Genomic DNA, 19,255 nt, shown 5'->3' with positions numbered 1-19,255 from the left:
TTAGTATTTCCTCCTTGATCTTTGATCACCAACAGTTTTATGGTGTTGTAAATTAAATTAACCTCCCCACTTAAGCAGTCCCTAATTTTATTTACTCACAGATGCAGCTGTTTTTGAATTGTTTAGGTAGACAGTAACCTAAGCTGTTGGGTTGGGTATGCACTCCAATGCGGGCTTCGAATTGCTGACCTTTTGGTCAGCAGTGATCTATTGCTGCTGGCCATTAACCAGCTGCGCCACAGTTATGTTAGAAATTTTGAAATGAAAATAGATCACTTATTCCAGTTTCTTTGTAAATCCATTGACTAGCTAAAGCATACCCTTTCACATGGACTGCTTTCTAGCCCGCTGTCACCCAACTTGTATAGCAATGGAGAGAGCCAGTATAGTGTAGTTATAATAATAATAATAAAACTTTATTTATAACCCGCCACCATCTCCCCAATGGGGACTCGGGGCGGCTTACATGGGGCCATGCCCAGACACGATACAATATAACAAAATAAAACAATATATCATAACACAATAAAATAGTACAAAAATAATCATATACATTACAACGCAAATCAGAGCAGACAGGGCGGGCCACATGAACATTTAATTAAAAACTCGGGAGAGAGAGGCATATAAATAAAGAGAACAGGGGTATAAGACGGAACAGTCCAAACAGTCCAAAGGATAGAATCCAAGGGGAGTAATCAAGAGGTATATAACATTTACTCCCCGAAGGCACATCGAAAAAGCCACGTTTTTAGATCTTTCTTAAAAGCCAATAAGGTGGGGGCTTGCCTGATCTCAGAGGGCAATGAATTCCACAGTCGGGGGGCCACAGCAGAAAAGGCCCTCTCTCTCGTTCCCACTAGACGGGCCTGGGATAGAGGCAGTGGCGAAAGAAGGGCCTCCCCGGATGAGCGGAGGGATCGAACAGGTTTATAATAGGAGATACGGTCACGAAGGTAGGTGGGTCCCAAACCGTTTAGGGCCTTATAAATGATGGTATTCACCTTGAATTGGGACCGGAAGGTGAACGGCAGCCAGTGGAGCTCCTTGAACAGGGGAGTAGATCTCTGTAGTTGTAGTTGTTTGACATTGGATTACAACTTTGGAGACAGAGATCAAATCGCCATTCAGCCATGGACATTGGGAAGGGAAAGAAGCACACACCCTGAATAAATGTTGCCAAGAAAATCCCATGACAGGATTGCCTTCAAATCACCAGAAACAACTTTAAAAAGGGAGATGACCAAAGAGAAATTCAAAGGAATATCCAGGATGCGTAGGAATAAAGTAAGACAAGCCAAAGCACAAAACGACCTCAGGCTTGCTACATAGTTAAAAACAAATAAAAGGGCTTCTTTGGTTATATATGCAGAAAAAGGAAGAACAAGGAAATGATAGGACTGCTGCATACAGGTGATAGAAAAGTGATAACGGGGCAGAGAAAATGCAGAACTACTCAACACCTTCTTTGCTTCAGTCTTTGGCCAAAAGACTAACAGTGCTCAACTTTGGGAAGATGGAGTAAAGGCAGAAAAAATGAAATGCAAAGATACAGAATGAGGAACGCCTGGCTTGACAGTAGTATGTATAAAAAAATCTTGGAGTCCTCATGGACAACACATTAAACATGAGCCAACAATGTGATGCAGTGGCTTTAAAAGCCAATGGGGTTTTGGCCTTCATGAATAGGAGTCTAGTGCCTAGATTCAGGGAACACATTCTATCCCTCTATTCTGTCTTGGTCAGACAACACCTCGAATCACACTGTGTCCAATTCTGGGCACCGCAATTTAAGGGGGATGTTGACAAGCTGGAATGTGTCCAGAGGAAAGTGACTAAAATGATCAAAAGTCTGGAAAACAAGCCCTACGAGGAGTGGCTTAAAGAGCCTTCTGTTCTCTTCAGTTTAGCCTGCAGAAGAGAAGGCTGAGAGGAGACATTATGGCCATGTATAAATATGTGAGGGGAAGTCATAGGGAGGAGGGAGCAAGATTGTTTTATGCTGCCCTGGAGACTAGGACACAGAACAATGGCTTCAAACTACAGGAAAGGAAATTACACCTGAATATTAGGAAGAACTTCCTAACTGTGAGAGCTCTTCAGCAATGGAACTCTCTGCCCAAGAGTGTAGTGGATGCTCCCTCTTTGGAGGCTTTTAAACAGAGGCTGGATGATCATCTGTCGGGAGTGCATTGAATTCGATTTTCCTGCTTCTTGGTGGGGGTTGGACTAGATGGTCCATGAGATCTCTTCCAACTTTATGATTTTATGATTCTATGACACAGTAGGGGAAATGAAGCACAGAACCCAGAATAAATCTGCATGAACAGGTTTGTTCTAGGTTAAAACGCATTAGCCTGATGCATCATTTTAAATACCAGTTCATGTTGCATTTTGCTCTGATGGAACATCTCTAAAACTGAAGTCCTATCCCTAAAGAAACAGGACTTGAATTCTGACTGCTGATTTTACTGTTGAATTTCTTCAGGTTGGTCATTTCACAGTATATATTGGATTTACATACATTGCCAGAGACTGATGACCTAGAATCATAGAATCGTAGAGTTGGAAGAGACCTCACGGGCCATCCAGTCCAACCCCCTGCAAGAAGCAGGAAAATCTCATTCAAAGCACCTCATCATAAAGTCTGCCAGAATTGCCACACACCATGGCGATTCTGGTGGCGCACGTCAAGGGGCATGGGGTGTCGTCACCCCTTGCCCTTCATTGCCCAACTCACCCAATTCCCCATCCCACAAGAAAAGTGTTGACCACCTGGCTTCCCCCCATTGCTCCTGCATTGTCTGTTTGCCTTCTTGCTCAATTTCAGGACTCATTCCAGAGCCATGATTTGCTTCGGAAATATAATAAGGCTGATATTTTAGTAGGGCTATAGTTTTGCCAGGAGTGAAGGTATAACCACCCTGTCATGACCGAATGAAGAAGATGAATAATTAATATGTTGAATAATTACATGTTGAAAGGCTTCAGACAAACCCAGATGTGGGATAGGTGGAATGTGCCTTCTAGTTGCCTGTCAACTTATTGTGACCTCATGAATATCTTAGGGTTTTTTGGGGCATGAAATATGCAAAAGTGGTTTTGCCATTGCCTTCTTTGTGAGTCTGTACCACGCATGAAAAGAAAGGGCTAAAATGAGAAATGCGCAAGAAATCATGTCTAAGAGAAAATAAATAGGTCTCAAAGCATACTTTCCACCCTTGAAGCCTCTCTCGGCTCAACAACTTGTCCCACCTTCCATGTAAACATAGAGCAGGAGTTGCTACCACCAGTCAACCATCACAAAGCTTAAATTTGGGGCTATTATTAACAGCAGGCATATATCTCCCTGGCACAATATTGATGTGATATGTTCTGACCATTTATTGATTTATTAACCATTGTCAGCAGAATGGTCATGGACAGGGACCAGTGAGGTCTGTGAACCCAGCCATTCTTTACTTATTATGTAATCTAAGAATTCAAAACCAAGTGCAAAGAAGAACATTTCTGTTTGTGTGGCAAGAGAGCAAGATGGATCTTCTACAGCTTCTGGCACCAGAAGTCCTGTTCTTTGTTTTTTTAACAGCCTGGGCATCTGACCAGGAATCCACATTAGAGATCAGCCATTGAATTGGTTATGGAAATTGGGGGTTGAAATGAAAGCTGGGACTGGTAGGAGCTGGAATCCAACAAAATCTGAAGGACTGCAGGACCCCCATCCTTGCTTTGGTAGGGACATGGTGAACGCACCCAATCATCAATGCATCTTAGGATGTAGCTCTCCATGGAACTTGCTTCCAAAAAACTTCAAAAAGAATGACACTTTCCTTTTAGAGTCAGTTTCTAGCTGCTTAGTGCTTTTCTATGTGGACTAAAAAAATAGTACTCACCTCAAGCTGCTGTAGTCCAGACACACACACACTTCTTGATTTGCTTTGAATATGGTTACTTGAACTTTAATCAGGGTATATTTGCCTTTTACCCTGCAATTTTCCAGAAAATCTAGAATGTTTGGCATGTAGCTGGAACTACAAGGCAGCACCGTATTGGTGTGGAGTTAAGGAGTGAGTGTTTGACAGAACAGGCAGCTAGGAAGTGACCTGGGCCACATGTGATTATTTAGGAGAATGATGAGGATATGCATCATTGGGAAAGAGGTTTAAAATCTGACAGAAGAAGGACAGTGGGAAAGAACTCACTCCTTACACTGGGGTGAGTTCACCAAGTGGAAATGCATGGCTGGTTATGGTGATCTCATTATAATGTATGTAAAATGTGTGGCATTAATGGGGTCACCGTGGTGTCACCACGGATCAGGGAAAATGTGGTGCACAAAAGCTTCTTGGCAGTGTCGACAATCCCTTACTCATCATCACACAGAGACACAACCCAAAAGAGGAAATGCATTGCCAAAAAAAGCCAAAAGAAAGCACAGTTTCACATAAGATGTGTATAGATAGATAGAAGATAGATAGAGATAGATAGATGATAGATAGATAGATAGATAGATAGATAGATAGATAGATAGATAGATAGACAGACAGATAGATGAAGGTAAAGGTTTTCCCCTGACATTAAGTCTAGTCGTGTCTGACTCTGGGGGGTTGGTGCTCATCTCCATTTCTAAGCCAAAGAGTCGGCGTTGTCCATAGACACTTCCAAGGACATGTGGCCGGCATGACTACATGGAGCGCCATTACCTTCCTGCCAGAGCGGTACCTATTGATCTACTCATATTTGCATGTTTCCGAACTGCTAGGTTGGCAGAAGCTAGAGCTAACAGCAGGAGCTCATCCCACTCCCCAGATTTGAACCATCGACCTTTCTGTTAGCAAGTTCAGCAGCTCAGCAGTTTAACCCACTACGCCATTGGGGGCTCCAGATAGATGATAGATAGATTTTGGATTGATGTAAATGAAAAAAGAACATTTTAGTTAGAAATACCACATCTTTCTCTTAAGTGAGTTAAACTATGAACAGAGGTCAATTCATACTTCAGAATTATAGAGCTGTTCTTCTACTTTAATTGCTGATAAACTTTGTGTATGTTTTCTGTCTATCTATCTATCTGTCATCATCATCATCATCATCACCAAGACGCAATGAATTTCTTAGGGTTTTCTTAAGCAAGGAATCCTCAAAGGTGATTTTGCCAGTTCCTTCCTTGGAAATCTAGCTTGCAACACCTGGTATTTGTTAGTGGTCTCCCATTCAGAGTTGACCTTCAAGCTTTGCTTCTAAGAGCAGACAAGATCTGGTCCCTTTGGGGTACATAGGACAACCCTATAGATGTTATCAGAACCCATATCTGGGTGTTGCTGGCTAGGGTTGAGGGGATTTACTGCCCAACAACATAAAAAAAACCAAAGCAAGTCTCTCACCCCTGAAAAAACGAATGCCTTAAAACAGAGGGTTGTTCTTGGTAAAATAAAATGATGATGATGATGATGATGATGATGATGATGATGATGATGATACTTTTATTTCTTGCCTACCTCTCCTCACTGTATTACTAAATAGAGTACATGCCTATTTTATCTTTTTTGTTGCTGTTGTTCAATTGAAAATAAGCAAATTTAAGCTTGTTTGAAGATATTATTCACATTTCATGTGTGGATGCTTCAGGGAGTCTGACACCCTTTCCCACTATAGAATTATAGAACTATGATGCCACCTTAATCACCATGGTTCCACCCTATGCAATGTTGAAATTTGCAGTTTGGATGTGTATTTAGAATTCTCTATCCAAAGGCTTCACCAAACTACAAAGCCCAGGATTCCACTGAGTTCAGTCATGGCACTTAAAGTGGAATCATACTACTATAATTATGTAGTGTAAAAGGATCCTGAAAATTGAACAGCACCAAATGTTTATTTCAACAAACAAGGTTGCCACCTGCTGACCAAAAGTCAGAATGAAGCTGAATTTCAGCTATCCACTTAAGGAGTGGTGTGTATCTGTATCTGCTACCTTGTCAGCCAGATGATGATACGCAGACCAGATTTGAAGGCAACAAACAGAGGTTTATTAGCTTTCAGACCTGAAAGGATGTTTGATACAGAGTATCCGCTCTAAAGAAATAGGACATACCCTTGCAAAGCAGTGCAAGACATTTTATACCCTTTGACAGCCATTCAAAATCCCTACTCCTTCCCCTGATTGGCTGAAAAGTGGTTAAGTTAGGATCCAGGGTTTTGTTGGCTGGGAACTCCTGCTGACATTAGAGATGGGTGGCATTTCCATCATGATGGGAAAACTGGAGAGCTTTCATTTCTCCATTTGAAGCTAGAACCATTCAGAGAGTCGACCCAAGCTAGGCTAATCAAATGGTTTGGGAGAATATGTCAATAGTCCAAGATGGGATTATAGGTAAGGTCTGGTGTACACAAAAGAGTCAGCCTCTGAGATCATGAGGAGGCTATGTAAACATAAAAAAATTGATGGAATGCTTACAGATCAATTCATATTTCATCAAGATGCTGTTTGTGTCTGACATCTCCCACCACCTGGATACACTCAGGAGATCAATCCTCTCTCTGTTCTTAAATGAGGTATTCCTGTTTGTTCTGTTTATCAGTACATCCTAGTTCTATTTAATATAAAACATACATGTAAGAATCTATCTTTGTTCATAATCATCTGTATATCATAAACCATGAATAAAGTCAAAGGAAAAACAGGGCACATAGTTCTGAGATTTAGGATGAAACTCCTTTTGTGACGGGATTTGGGATCAATCTATTGTTAGGCTCACTTCTCCTCCATCTCTGGGACTTTGAGTTAGGCAAATGATTGATTTATTCTTCTGGGAATGTTTGGCTTCTGAATGGCTGCAGGGAAAACAATCCCTTTTCAAAGGATGGAATGGCAAGTTTTCGCAACTGCAGAACTTGTATTGAATTAATAAAATATATATTTAATAAGGACTATATAGTTAATTCATCTTTTAGGAGGGGGCTGATTTTTTTTTATCATTCTAGGCTTAGAGGAACACATAGAAAGGTCCCAAAATTTATCACAGCTAGATGTTGAAACCAAAAGAATTATAATTACAGTCTGTCCTTCACACTTGTGGGCTTGACTTTTGCAGATTTGGTTATTCATAGATTTGATTAAAAGGTTCTTTCTAGGAATCTTGAGATCCTCCAGTGTGACTCACTGGCAATAGTTGCAGCAATCACTGTAGAACACATTGGGTGCAACTTCCTTTGCAGAGTAAGGATGCTAACAGGAACTCTCACTTCAGTCATGGGAGGTGTCTTTAATGATTAATCTGAGCCAGGATGAAAGACTATACAGGAAACACGACACCCTGTAATGAAAACGATTATCATTCTCTTAATTTTATTTTTATCTTAATAACACATATAAGCGATCTAGGTGCTCCTCAAAATAAAGAATGTTAGCAATACAACATTGCTCCAAGTTAGAGCCTCTTAATTATGCAAAGAAGAAAAGTAGGGGCAAAAATGCATGAGACTTTTAAAAATAGTCAATGATTACAAGTCCCAGCATACAATGACTCTGAGAACAGAGAAAATTGTTCTGGGGAAAGAATCTCCACGTACAGCATCCCCAGAAGTTCTTAGGAACTTCATTACAAAATGCATTGAAAATTACATCTACCGTATGTACTAATTTATAAGTCAGGCTCATATATAAGCCAAAGACCAGTTTTGAGGCCAAATTATGGACAAATCAAGTGTTATTCTGTGGAGAGAGGAAGGCACCAATATTAGCTCAGGGGGCTAGCCATACTGCCACCATTTCCCCATCCAATTGTTCAAAAAGGCAGAAGAAGTGCTGCAGTAGAGAATGCATCAATGCCTCTTTTAGTTTCTCCTGGAACAGAACTCGATCAGAAAGCCATTTGTGGAACCTACCTTTCAGTTATCCTGACTTACCTTGATGAATTGCTGTGAACATGAAGTTGGGAGGAGGTTAATCAAAGCTACCTTGAGCACCTTGCAGGTGGGATGTAAATACCTGAATGAATAACATATAATGATTTGATGAGTCGTTCACTGAATATTATATAGATAGGTAAAGGTAAAGCTTTCCCCTGACATTAAGTCTAGTCGTGTCTGACTCTGGGGGTTGGTGCTCATCTCCATTTCTAAGCCGAAGAGCCAGCATTGTCCATAGACACCTCCAAGGTGTCTGATTGCATTGAGTGCCGTTACCTTCCCGCTGGAGTGGTACCTATTGATCTACTCACATTTGCATGTTTTCGAGTTGCTAGGTTGGCAGAAGCTGGGGCTGACAGCGGGCGCTCATTCCGCTCCCCGGATTTGAACCTATGACCTTTTTGTCTGCAAGTTCAGCAGCTCAATGCTTTAACACATCGATATACAAATGTGTACTGTACCACATTTTTTTTATTTTCCTCATCTAGAGACAATGAGCTTCTCTTTTGCTGCTCTATGTTACAAGCAGTTAGCTCTCCTTATCACTGACAGATGCTCATGCGGGCCCATTTTGTTCCTTTTCTTGCAAAATGTATACAATAAAAAACTAAGGGAAATCCCATGACACTAAGCATGGGAAATAGTGGGGCATGGAAGTTCAGGTGTTGTTTCATTGTAAGTGTCCTTTCAGGAGAAAGAAGAACTGCCATTATGCTAAAAAAAATTCTAGAAAGCAGAAAGTGAGAAAGGCTGGTCTTCATCCAGCTGAGGGAGGTAGAGGTATTCCGTGCATTGGGGACAACTGTGGTGTGACTTTCTCCTTGATGAGAAAGGCATGATACTCCATCTGCATTGGGAAAGTAGAAACTGAAATTGAATATCATGGATAGATGTGGGGCTTGGAGATTCTAATGCCGCACTCCTTGTTATCCAGGTTGAGTGGGTGTTGAACAATCTCCTCTTGTATGCATCTCATCCTTACCAGGACATAATACAGGTTTTGCTGGAGTGCCGCCCTCCCCACGGCTCAACAGTCTCCCTTCCTGAGCTAGCTAGGACAGTCCTAGGGTTTGATGTCAGAGTCTCCATGGCTAGCAGTGCTGGGAGAATTCAACAGGCTCTAGCCACATGTATTTTGTCATCCCACCTTCCCCAATTGAAGCACCAGATATTTAAAAACTACAGATCGCCTCAGCCAGTCCTATTGACAGGGCTGGCTGGGAAAATTGGGATGTGTGTCCTTTGCAAATGTAGGTGAGGTGCTTGGGAAAGGTTATGTACACATACCACAAAACCCAGAATTGGTCTGAAGCATTCATATCCCAGCACCTTGCACTTTATCACTGTCCCATGCCATTAGAAATCCTAATACATTGCACTATGTTAACCTTATCCCTCGCCCTCTAGTCTGAAGATCGAAGGACCAACTATATCACTCCGGGTCATTGAGTACATTTTAAATTGTTGTTGCTATATGTTATACTCTGATGTACTTATTGTTGTGTTTGGACTTCTTTTTAACGTTGTATTTTATAACACTACTGGGCTTGGTCCCCATGTAAGCTGCCCCAAGTCACTTCGGGGAGATGGGGTGGGATATAAGAATAAAGTATTATTATTATTATTCTACCTTGGTGTTCACACAAGCAGACTCCTCACTATCCAGCACAGTAACCCTTACCTCATCATCATGGTTACAGCCTCAGTTAAGTGCTTCCCCATTTTCCCTGTGTTACTGAGAGTGGGAAAAACATGATGGTGGCACTGGCCCACTTGAACAAGGGGGCCCGTTCTAAATCAGAACTGATCCCACTCTTCATACACACCAAAAAGTGCAGGGAAGCTCTGGAGCATTGCCTAACATGGGACACAACCTGGTTAAACAGCTGTGTCCCACGTTGGGTGCAAAATGGCTCTGTGTGTCATGCAAATACCAAAGAGCCAATTATTGCCTGTTTCAGGATAAAGCGCTTCTGTAGATATGTCCTTCATCTATAATGGAGAAGGTCCCCATAATCTATGTGAAGACAAGGGAAGGAAGTGATACATCCATTTGCTTGGCTATAAAAGAATATATTCTTGACGGTTAGGAAGCACCCTGAAGGATGTCTTTTGAAGGGAGTTCAGGAAGCCAATGCATGTGATTCATTTCTCCTCTTTTGCAAATGTTACTACATAAAAAGCCCGTCAGCCAGACATTTGTAATGTTTACAATCAGCAGCAAGAATGCATGTCAATGAGTGGCACCCTCCCTGCCAGCCCACACATACCTCAGGCTGCCAATTCTTCTGCAATTTGCTTGCAATAGCTGTGTTGTTAAATTAATATCTTCTAGGGAAATAAGGCTATCTGTGCCAACATTTGCCAGGTTATTACTTCATGTTCAGGGCCAGGCAGCATCATGTAATGTATAAGTAAGGAGATGTTCTGACAACATCACAGCACTTGAAAGGTGAACAAATGCCTTCAGTGAAAGAGACCCGAGGCTTGGTCAGTCTCAATAGCTTGCTGACACGACATGACCATTCAAGGTATGTGCAATGAGCCACGCCAGAAAATACTCCACTTAATTGAGTGCTACTTCTTTTGTACACTTGATAGTTACCACCCAGCTTGCTTGACATCAATACCAGGAAAGATTCTGGAGCAGATCATCGAACAGATAGTCTATAAGCACCGAGAAAGGAATGCTGTAACCACTAAAGGTCAGCATGGATTTCTCAAGAACAAGTCATGCCAGACTAAACTTATCTGCTTTTTTGGCAGAGTTACAAGTCTGATAGGGGGAGAGCGGGATTTAAATCCCCAATTTGCCATGGCTACCCACTGGGTGACTTTGGGAAAATCACATTCTCAGCCTCAGAGGAAGGCAATAGCAAACCTCCTCTGAATAAACCTTGCCCCAAAAATCAGAAAGTTTTGTTATAGTGCTGCCAGAAATTACATAAAGGTATGCAATAAGTAATTTTCTTATAGCAGGTATGATTAGGATCAGGCTTTTAAAGATGGTGTGACTGGGATTTTAAGCTGGGTATGAAGTTTTGATGCATCTTACTGTTTTAATGTTTATTTTTTTTAATTTTATATTTATGATTTAGTGCATTAGCATTGGTTTTAATTAGCATTGTTTTATATTTATTGCTACTGTAGCCACTTTGAGTTCCTATATCAGGAGAAAGGTGGTATAAAAATGAAGCAAATGTCAATAAATGTGTGTATTTTGCATATGCAGGGTCCCAAGTTCACTCCTCGACATCCCCTGTAAAGCTTCCTGAAAGTTTGAAGAAGCCCTGAAGGTCAAGGTAGATAATAGCTACATCAAGGCAACATTCAATATGAGTGAAACTTGTTGAAAGGTTTTTCTGACTCACAAATTCATAAGAGTTGAAAGGGATCCCAAGGGCCATTCAGTCCAACCCCTGCCATGCAGGAAAATACAATCAAAGCACCCCCAACAGATGACCATCCAGCCTCCGCTTTAAAAACCCAGAGAAGGACTCACCACTCCTGCTGGAGCAACCTCCCTAAATAAAGCCATTGCTTCTTCTCTTATCATCAGTTTGACAGTTATGTGTCCTCTCTCCACATAACAGGTAGGAGTTGGTAGCCAACACATGGTAGAGATTAATTTTTAAGACTTGATTGTAACTTGATTACAAGTTGCTTGGGCAGTGGAGAAACAGAACTCACAATGTATCAAGATTTATTGATACAGGATTCTGATCCACAAAACAGGTACAGTAGAGTCTCACTTATCCAAGACTCACTAATAATAATAATAATAATAATAATAATTATTATTATTATTATTTTATTTTTATACCCCGCCCCATCTCCCCGAGGGGACTCGGGGCGGCTTACATGGGGCCAAGCCCAGGCAACAAGCAATATAAAACTCAACAATAAAAACAAATCATAAACAAATAAAATCATATATACCAATAAACAATAAGCACACTTTAATAAAAACCTGAGTTGGCTCCTAAAAGGGGTAGTGGGCCAGAAAAATGCAAACTTATCCAAGTTTCTGGATTATCCAAGCCATTTTTGTAGTCAATGTTTTCAATATATCATGATATTTTGGTGCTAAATTCGTAAATACAATAATTACAAGATAACATTACTGCATATTGAACTACTTTTTCTGTCAAATTTGTTGTATAACATGATGATTTGGTGCTTAATTTGTAAAATCATAACCTAATTTGATGTTTAATAGGCTTTTCCTTAATCTTTCCTTATTATCCAAGATATTCACTTATCCAAGGTTCTGCCAGCCCATTTAGCTTGGATAAGTAAGACTCTATTGTACCTGGGTTTAGTTAACATCTTTGATAACAGTATCCCTAAATAATTAGATGAAAGAAAATAAACTCTTTTAATAAAGCAAATAAATATGCTGAGGAGGTTTCATCAAAACAGAGTATTTCTAATCTAAATGTTTTATTGGAAGCTTGTTCTTAAGGTCAACTTTCATATGTTATGATTCATATAGATAAGATAAAAGGAAACTGAGAGAGAGAAAACAAAAACAAAAGACAATTGAATCAGCTTTGATTAGTTTTGAAACTGCTTCCTTAATCAATAATAAACATGGTAGGAACACAGCCTCTTCTTTTTCAGTTGGCTTTCCATTGTCAAGAGCAAGTCACATAAGATTTACAGCAAGCACTTGTTCCTTACTTTGACGTAAACTTTGCCAACATCAAATAAACATATAGGTGTGTGGTGAAAGACATGGTACTGCCCTTTCAGCCAGAAATGTTTTAGGAGAACAAGGCTAAAAGACAAGTTAAATGTCATCAGAAGAGTCTTTGGGAGGTTTCCCTGAATCGTCCCATTCAGGCAATGGTGGCCACGGGGCAACAGGTACTAGAGGGAAAGGTGGATAAGGATCATCAGGCAGGGGTGGCTTGGGTGGACTGGAAGGCCCAGGAAATGGTCCCGGATTGGTAGGTCCTAAAGGATTTGGTGGTTGAGGAGATCTTGGTTGTTTAGGATCTGGAGACACAGGTGGGCCTTTTGGCCAAGGTTTTCCAGGCACCAGAGGTCCTAATGGTTGAGGGCCTTCAGGTTTTGGAGGGCCCTCAGGCCAAGGTTTCTCTGGAACTGGACCCAAAGGGTTGTCAGGTTTTGGCACAGGAGGGACACCAGATCCTCCAAAAGCACCAGGCCCTGAGTGACCTGAAGACATGGTGAGGCACCACAAGAAGATGTAGACCTGGAGAATACAAAATAAGATTTGAAAACTTTGCAACATTTGATAGGAGCCAGTATCATACAATTAGACATCAAAATTTCATATTAATCAGTGACAGATAGTAGTTTCTGTGTAAGTTAGGCAGATATCAGTGGGCAGTCTGTTCTAGACATGTCCGAGAAGTTGGCCTATTTCCCTGAGAATAGTTCAGCACCTTGGCCAGCTCCTATAGTATTTAGACTAAAAGTCTGGGGCAGATTCACCATGGTATGGAAATCATTATCCATCTTAGACTTTTGGTACAGAGTAGCAATAAGGTTAAATTAGTAATTGACTTGTAGCTGTGAATATGAGATCAGGTTTTTATTTCTGATGTATATCTGGAATCAATATCAGACTGTAACATGTAGATAATCTGCAAGAAACTTAAAGCAATCTAAACTGGCAATTACATTTCTAACTTGGTAGTCCAATTCAGATTACAAAACTCAAATAGCAATTTCCCATGTTTAGTATTAAAATCTTAACATTACTTCTCAGATTTTAAAAGTGAGTTAGATTTCATAGAACAATGCGCAATTTCAGTCTAATGCTTCTATCTCATCATATATAGAAAGAGAACCACTTATTTTAGCTTTACTTAGAATTAATACACTTCTGATCCCAAGAACACACATTATACATTACATAGCTCGGGCACTACAGGTTCTCGTTATACCAAGGTAGGGTTAGTATTTGGATGGGAGCCTCCCAATGAATAGCAGGTGCTGTAGGCTATACTTTGAAAGATGGAACTGGCAAAACCAGCTCTGAGTATTCCCTGCCCAAGAAAACCCTATGAAATTGATGAAGTCACTACAAGTTAACAAGTGGCTTGAAGGCAAATGCACACAGATATTAGAAAATCATTTTAATTCTAGTTGCCTGGCAGGATATTGAAAACAATCATGGTAAATTCAAATAAATAGTTCCGGTTAGTTATTAGTTGCCACAACTACTGCATTTTATCACACTCCACTCTTATTGATTGAACTCTGTAATGAGATCCTTAATTCCCTCTTGTAAAGTCTGCTTAACTTTATCTTACAGTTTGTATATTATGTTCAGATTCTAATGTTCTAATGTTTTGATGTTGATGTTTTATGCTGGTTTGTATGTTTATACTATTTTACTTGTTTTTCATTGGTTTAATTATGCTGTATTTTATTGTATGTTGAAACTGGGCTTGTCCCCATGTAAGCCACCCCGAGTCCCCTCTGGGGAGATGGGAGCAGGATATAAAAATAAAGTTATTATTATTATATTATTATTACATATTCTGTCGTGGAAAATGTTATCTAATATCTAACTAAATAGACTAGCCCACATTGGTCTCTTATACTGTGTGGGGTCACAAGCAACACACAGGGACACCAAAGAAACGCAACTCAAAGTGGTGGTCTACAAGTCATTGAATGGTGGTCTGCAGCACATTTCCAGAAGACAAAAACAGTTGTAGTAAATGGGCACAATATAGATCTGGTCCCTGGCATTTTGGGAGAGGACAAAATAATCTCTGTATGCTTTTGCCCTACTGAGGCAGAGCTTTGATACTAGCAAGCAGACTGCACAACCAGCTCCAGAATGTCACTAGGAAAAGCATTTGCCATACCCTTAATTGTATTTCCAATTTCATCTAGCACAGAATATCTAAGATGATATGAGAGCCCACCATTTTCATATTTTCTCTCTAACAATTATGGGTATCCACAAAAATTGTTCCTGTATCCAAGGATCCAGAAGTCACCACTGCAATTTGGTGAGCTCAATGATGTTTAAGCTCAGGGGTTATCACTGGAATCAATTGCCATTGCTTAATTTTGCCACCACTCCTTCTATAGCTGCTTTAAACAGGATATCTCCCAACAAATCCTTAGAGCAGTGGTGTCCAACCTTTGGTCCTCCAGGTACAGTATTTTGGACTTCGGCTTCCATAATTCCTTATCATTGGACAAGCTAGCCAAGGTTTCTGAGAGTTGGAGTCCCAAATACCTGGAGGACCAAAGGTTGGTCACCACTGCTTTAGAGGTTCAAAGGAGTTCCCAATCAACCCAGAACACCGCCATGAAGAGCAACAATAAAATGAATGGTATCTTCACCATCACCTTGATTATGGATCCACTAACATTATTGCCTGGACCTTCTCTGAGACTTGATGGGACATTTCACAAGCACCCTTCCCATCTCAACACCATGACTTTTGTGTTGGGGGATCTGAGGCAGATCGGACTCATCATGCATGGGTGCATGGGTGTTTTTGTGCATGTGCCTGCATGTGTGCCCTCAAATCACCTGTCAACATGGTAACCCCATGAATTTCATAGAATTTTCTCATGCAAGGAATATTCAAGAATAATTTTGCCAGTTTCTTCCTCTGAAATATACCACATTGGGCGATCTCCATCCAAGTATGAATCAGGGCAGACACACTTGGATTTCAAAATCAGATAAGGTCTGGCACCTTTCAGATATTGAAAGTAGAGGTAAATCTAACATCCCAGCTAGCTTGCTTCTTCCACTAAATTTTCAGAGGCAAAAAAAATAAAAACAAAATGGGGAAAGAGAGGGATTAATTTAGTTTATAAAAAAATAGCTGAAGGAGAGATTTAACCCTTCACTATCAAGCTGAAATGGGCTGAATCTGGATCGGGGTTGTGACCAACATATGTGTTTCAGCCCTTGTGCTGAAGAAACAAAAGTATCTGTGAAAGAAATGAAATAGAGAAAGGCAATGAATGATGAGATGGAGAATTGACAACCAAAGTGAGGATTCTCTGAGAGAGGAACTATGATCTTCAGAGTTGCTGTGTGTTATCAAGTAAAACCACAGGACCAGTTAATATAAGACACAGCATATTATTTGAGAACACAGAAATGCTGGATCACACTGACAACCACTATGTCAGACTACACAGAGAAGCCACAAGCATACGGACAATTTCAACAAAAAGGAGGAAACCATGAAAATGAACAAAATCTGGCTACCAGTATTTAAAAAACTCTAAAATTAGGACAGCAAATCAAGAGCAACACTCTGAAAACAGGGGAATTCCAGACAGGGAACAATCAGGGTTAGCTAACACCTCGTAAGAAAGGATTCCTCCAGGCAGGAAGCAGCCAGGCTTTGAAGCTGTAAGGCCATTCAATGCTAGTCAAGATGGCCAAATGAAACATTCACACTTGCCTCAAACAAACAAGAGTTCTTTCTCCTACCCTGGACATTCCAAAGATAAATAAACCTCACTTGCCTAATTTCCAACTGACCTCCCAACCTCTGAGGATGCCTGCCATAGATGTGAGCGAAACGTCAGGAGAGAATGCTTCTGGAACATGACCATACTGCCCAGAAATCTCAAAGCAACCCAGCCATGAAAACCTTCGACAACACATTGTTCTACCATTGGCCACAGATCAGTGGTAGAAGTTCAGCAGTAGCTTTGCATAAAGAAATTCTCAGATTCAACCCCAACATCTTCAGAGAAAAAAACCCATACAACAAATCTTACCTGGTTTTTTTTAAGTACTAGATTATATGTCAAATAATTTGACATGGTCTAATGCTTGCTGTATAAATCCATCATCCCTCATGTTACCAATCAAATTCGCATCACCTTCTCAGCCGTTCCATAGCTACCCCATTGCGCCTATTCAACAGCTTTTGTAATAAACTGCCTAATCAATTATATACCTGAGTTTGGGGAAAATGCTGGCTTTGGCTCCGTTGGGAAGAAAGCAGCTCCTCTCTGAACCTCACAGCTTTGGTGTCTAAGGACTCTGCCTGGCTTATAAAGCCTTGAGGACTAGATAAACCAGAGCTGTAGGAGTTACTTAAAGAGTTGTGCCTCCGCCCATAGGGAAAGCAACTTCCTGAACATGGTTGCATATGTCTGGGGATGGGAGAGGGGTGAATGTATGTCAACATACCTGATAGTCATGCACATGGGAAATAGAACTGCTGAGTCATGAAAAAAAACTGGAGGAAGAAATGCAGGGGAAAAGCAACTCATGAGATTGGAAGGTAGCAAGTCAAGCACAGCAAACACTAATAAATTGAAAGAAGGTAGATGGTTATCATAAGGCCATCAATGCTGTTTGACTTCTTGTGGTTTCTTCCAACTCTATGCTTCTGTGACTTGTGTCCTTATTATTTGTGTGTACTGCTGGCTCTCCATATTTGCAGGTTTCAATTTTTTTGGATTTATTATTTATTTTATCCCACCTTTCTCCTAATAATCAAACTCTTATTAATCACAGATATGATTATGTTGTCGACCGCGTTTTAGGGGATCGGGCCCTTAAGGAGAGACCCGACCCGGTCCTGAGGGAACGGACCTTGGCGAAGCCGAAAGGAGAATATAAGCCGCAATACAACCTGAAGCCTGAAATGAAGAAGGTCCGCCAAGGGTGAAGGAAAATCCGCCAAGGAGTCTTTATTTAGCGATTCAGCTGAAAAGGACACTAGTACCGATCATTCAGTCTACTAGCGTAACATATGTTTCAAATAAAGCCATATTTATACAATGTTTCGGTCTGACAGCCCTTTGAATTTCCCGCCCCGCTCCCCCGCCCCTCTGATCGCGGATAGGCTGGGAGGTTGAACGAGGCGGGCTTTCGTTTCCCGCCTTGCTTTGCTGGCCCAATGGGGAGCCGCTTTTTGTCCCCACTCGGGCCAATCAGAGAGGAGGAGGCGGGAGCTATTAAAACAATGAAGTGACCGGACAGGAAATATCAGATTAATCCTGGCCCGGCCGATTTCTAAAGGAATTAATGGCACCCATCAAGGATGTCCGGGGTCCTGTCACGTTCACAGATTTTAGATATGTCTTTGGGGTGTCAGACGGGAAGTAAAGAAGGGTGGTGATGAGCCGTCATTGACGGGCCCCCCCAGGGTGCCTTCCTGAGGCGTCCTGGCCTGGGATATGACAATGTTTGCCTTGGGGTCGAATCACCTTTAGGAATTTGGTGACTCAAGCCCTATATTGTCCATGCGATCGGAATGAGATTGGATTAAACTGTGGCAGATTATCCTTTTGTTTTTGGGAAGGGAGGTCTGGGTCATGGGGGCTAGGGTTCACGTTGGGGTCATAATATTTCCCATTTGATTCCATGATTTGACAATTATATGGGATAAAATGAAGATTAAAATAAAGTTGGAACATAAACCCAGCTGGGAAAAACACATATTTTCCGGGGATCCCAAAGAGTATAAATACATATAGGCAGATAGATAGATTTCAAGGAAATAAAGGAGAATCCATAAAGGTGGGTGACATTGCATAAAGGGGAACCATGGATGATATAAACAATTGAAAACATTTGATAAGAATGAGGTTTCCAACATCTGGGGAACCCAATATGGAAAGTCATAGGAGTGGAGTTCAAGCAGCATGATTTCACAATTCATGAAGTTAGCCCAACGATTAGAAATTCATACAACAGTGGGTCATGAGGGTGTCCAGGTACATAGAATATGCAAATTCATGGATACATGAGGAAAAAGAGTTCATCTGTGATGGGAGGAATTCGTAGAGATGGCATGGGGAAGAGGCACATGTGGGTTGCAGTCTTTGGAAGTATAGGATTTCATAAGTCCAGGGGTAGGTCTGGGGAGGAGTGTTCTTCTCCTTCATAAAATTATGAAAGTATGAATGAAACGTGGAGGGCACCCGTCCGGGCACCCCCTGGCAGCTGTAGAGAGGGTAAGGGTTCTTGGAGAACTATGTTTCCCCAGCGAGAGAGCGATCCCCCCATCCCCAGTTCACAGAAAGGGGCTAGGGATCTCTTAAAACCATTCCGCGGGCCGCGGGGAGAGGAAAGTCCGGGATAAGGCAGCAGTTTAGCTTGAAAGGAGCCGTCGGTCCCGTTTGACAGTCAGCTGTTGAGGTGCCGAAAACTGGACCGATTCCGGTTCCGCTGGTTGTCTTCGAGTCAGGAGCCTTAGAAAGGGTTAGGACTAAAAGAGGAGCGTTCTAGGGGTAATTTTGATAGAGATATGAGCCGATTTGTATCGTCCGCCATATTAATCTATGGCGGAGAAACCTCAGCCGGAGTTAAAGGGACGGGAGAGAGAGAGAAATTGCATGCAAAGGAAGGAGTCAGAGAAAG

The 19,255-nt window shown here is 41.3% G+C and overlaps 1 non-coding gene across 1 annotated transcript; it reads right to left on the bottom strand.

The window, feature by feature from the left end:
* Nucleotides 1-11,855: 11,855 nt before the first annotated feature.
* On the bottom strand, nucleotides 11,856-17,407 carry LOC100556503 (uncharacterized). Its single transcript, XR_010002494.1, has 2 exons — nucleotides 16,839-17,407; nucleotides 11,856-13,132 (listed from the first exon to the last, which is right to left on the bottom strand). It is a non-coding gene; the product is annotated as an uncharacterized LOC100556503 (transcript).
* Between the last annotated feature and the right edge of the window lie 1,848 nt (nucleotides 17,408-19,255).

The sequence above is a fragment of the Anolis carolinensis genome, chromosome 2 (genome assembly GCF_035594765.1).
Source record: "Anolis carolinensis isolate JA03-04 chromosome 2, rAnoCar3.1.pri, whole genome shotgun sequence".
Classification (NCBI taxonomy): domain Eukaryota; kingdom Metazoa; phylum Chordata; class Lepidosauria; order Squamata; family Dactyloidae; genus Anolis; species Anolis carolinensis.
The sequence above is the reverse complement of the archived record's forward strand: the minus strand, read 5'-3'. Positions and strand labels throughout refer to the sequence as shown.